The sequence below is a fragment of the Rhagoletis pomonella genome, unplaced genomic scaffold (assembly GCF_013731165.1).
Source record: "Rhagoletis pomonella isolate Grant_MI unplaced genomic scaffold, Rhpom_1.0 Rhpom_scaffold_00003, whole genome shotgun sequence".
Taxonomy (NCBI): domain Eukaryota; kingdom Metazoa; phylum Arthropoda; class Insecta; order Diptera; family Tephritidae; genus Rhagoletis; species Rhagoletis pomonella.
The window spans coordinates 46,014,281-46,017,264 of NW_023458557.1; the positions used below are offsets into that span (position 1 = coordinate 46,014,281).

The 2,984-nt window shown below is 36.4% G+C and overlaps 1 long non-coding RNA gene across 1 annotated transcript; it reads left to right on the forward strand.

Moving 5' to 3' along the window:
• The first annotated feature begins 552 nt into the window (after positions 1-552).
• On the forward strand, positions 553-1,912 carry LOC118736588. The gene is made up of 3 exons (XR_004992730.1): positions 553-891; positions 954-1,292; positions 1,354-1,912. It is a non-coding gene; the product is annotated as an uncharacterized LOC118736588 (long non-coding RNA).
• The last annotated feature ends 1,072 nt before the right edge of the window (positions 1,913-2,984 follow it).

The window sequence follows — 2,984 nt, forward strand, 5'->3', positions numbered from 1 at the left end:
TAGAATTCCACAGTGCCAATTCATGTCCTATTTTCTCATTCACAGCCAAGACGTAAGTTGCGTTCGATAACAAAATTAGCCAACACCAGCCAACAATCAAAATCAAGAGAGTAAGCGAAAATTCTCTCCCAAAGAGATGAAAAAGCAAAAAAGTAAACGAACAGGAAATTAGCCATTACTTGCAAAAACCGGAAGAAGAAGACACACCAGCTGACTTTGTTTATGTTTTATTTGTAAACAAACTGAAATTCATGTTGCCTCCATAGAAGAAAAAAGGAAAGTGAACGTTCAATGTTCGCCAGGAACATTTCTAGAAGTAAAAACTAGTTGGCGCTATCATAAAGTCACATAGCAGGCAGCCAAAAAGCATATAAATACCAAAACTCAGAAAATGCAAATTTGTTTGTTTACAAAAATTGCAACCATATGTTTTGTGATCATATGTTTTCGTGTTGGATAATTTTTGCTGACTAAAATTTTGCCAGTACAAAATGAACGCTTCTCTTGCATCAAAATGAACGCTTGCTCTCTCCATTTTTGTGTGTTGGATAATTTTTTGTCGTTATCGAACGCCATCCAGTAAAAATTTGGAAAACTATTACAAATTTTTGACTTGTCGAACGCACCTAATATCTCGAAATCTTCGAAATCTCTCGCTGCCGCTGCAGCAATAAGTGTGGTTGCAATATATTGGCCATTAGCTCCAGCTACATGTAGAGCATGTTAAACATTTTTTTATTTGTATATGTAGAGCATCTGACAGCCCACTTTCGTACATAAATAGAAAATATAAAACATGACGAGGGACTTGAAATTGAAGATGATCAAGAGAACACAACGTTGGAAACTGAGAACATGAAGCTAAAACATGGATTAGCAATTCTGAATAAGGTTAGTCATTTTCAATTTTATATCTATGTTCGTCGACATTATAGGACATGTCATCATTGCAGGCTATTGTAGCAGAACAAAACGCCTCAACCACTTCTGTTTTTGGTAAATATGTACCAGCGATACTGCCCACCGCCGTCGGTGCCTCACACGCCATATCCTGGGAATTCCTACAGCTTGCCTACACCAGCTATTATATCACGTGTGAATGCAACTGCGGCTAAATTTTGTTATTATCGGTGCAATCGTGCCATGTCATTGGCAAAAACACTAAAGGCTGCTGGCACAAATAAATCGCCCAGAGATATGGCCAACGAAATAAATAAACATGGTGTTCAATCGCTACTTGTGGCTTAAATTGAGGTTGCAAGTGCTCGCTTCATTAATGTGTTTCTCAAAAGGTATACAATTTATAGTTATGTTAGTGCAAATATTTACAACAATTTTATTATCAAATGTAAGGATTATGCTGTTCGTGTGATTTCCAACCTCTTACGGTCTGGCGTTAACCTGCCAACTTGCCGCAAGCAACGTATCTCATATAGGTGCACGTTAGTCATTTACGTTCGACTATTATTGGAGAGTCCATTTGTCGTTTGTTGGAGTTTCTGGGGCACGATAATCGCACGCCCTAATCAAGGCTATCACAGAATCCATCATAGTCCGATTTTTCGTGAAATCTACGAAAATGCTATTGAATTCAAGTAGCTACGAGCGCAGCGTATGCTTTGAATATACACATTCGTAGCAGTTCAGATTCAGTGATCGCTTTTTCGTAGATTTTATGAAAAATCGGACTACGATGAATTCCGTAATAGCCACCAACATGTATTCTACTTTGACAAGATGTTGGAGAATCGCGGCAACACAACCGTATACCTATTCCATGCTTTTACGCGCATAGGCTAAATTTCACGCACCTAGCTTAAGTGCTTGACAAAGGCTGAAGGCATATCTTCACCATAATAACTTAAAGTAAAAAAGTTGAAGGCATGCAATAAAAGCATACAACAAAACCAAAATGTGTTCTCAAAAATATTAAACATAAAAAATTGCACGAATAAAATCCATAATCTAAAATATCGCAATTGTTTTTGTCCATATTTACAAAATGAATCTTAAAGCACCCACAGTTGGTCCCCTTTCAGACACGTCAAGTCTTGCTTTCAAGTCTGCTCGTTCGTTGGCGAAGGAGGTGGGAAGAGTACAGATACCTCCCTACCGTCAATTCGTTTCAAGTTTTCTTGTTCCCTTTTGATCTTTTCGTTGCTTCCCATTTAAATATCCTAGGACTTGAATTCAATAAAACTTGACGCGTGTGGAAGCAAAGAGAAAACACAAAAGAGAATGCGATAAAAATTGCTTTCAAGACTTGACGTGTCTGAAAGCGGATAGAGTCCTGAACCTATAAATGACTAATAAGAAAAATAATAAATAAGAGAAATGTGAACAAGTATGTCGAGAAATCTCTAAATAGTAGCGAAACTGTATTTCAATAATAACAAGTAATTTTAAGCAAAAAAAACCGACTTCAATGCGCATTCCGGTCGTTCTGGTTACGTAGACCCGAATGTCCTCGCTTTTTTTAAAATCGGTTAAAAAAATGAATACGTATTCTACAGAAAAAAAATCAAGATACATATTTAAAGATTTTAAGTAATTTTGTTTTTGTTTTTGTTATTTTATTGGCCTTTATTACAATAATATTCAACAATTTATATTGAGCTCGAGGCCGTTTTAAATGAAAACTTTTATTGTGGAAAAGCAACAATAATTTGAAAAAATGGTAGAAGTGATAGCTATTTCGGAAATCACCATATTTCCTCATCAGACTTCTTTCAGTAGGATTCGAACCGACGATCCCACTGACTCAGCCAGTTGCCTATGCACCGTGCTAAGTACGCCTTGTAAATTATCGTTTGCTTTTTTCCACTATTTTCATTTTTGTTATGCCAACACAATCAAGCGCAGCTATTCCGCTGCAATTCACTTGATCATGTGGTTGTTGGTATTGTTGGTTTTTGCTAATAATTCTAGTTTTAGAATGTTTAACTTTTAGGTGTGCTCGTCAAGTTATTTGTTTTTTTTTTTTG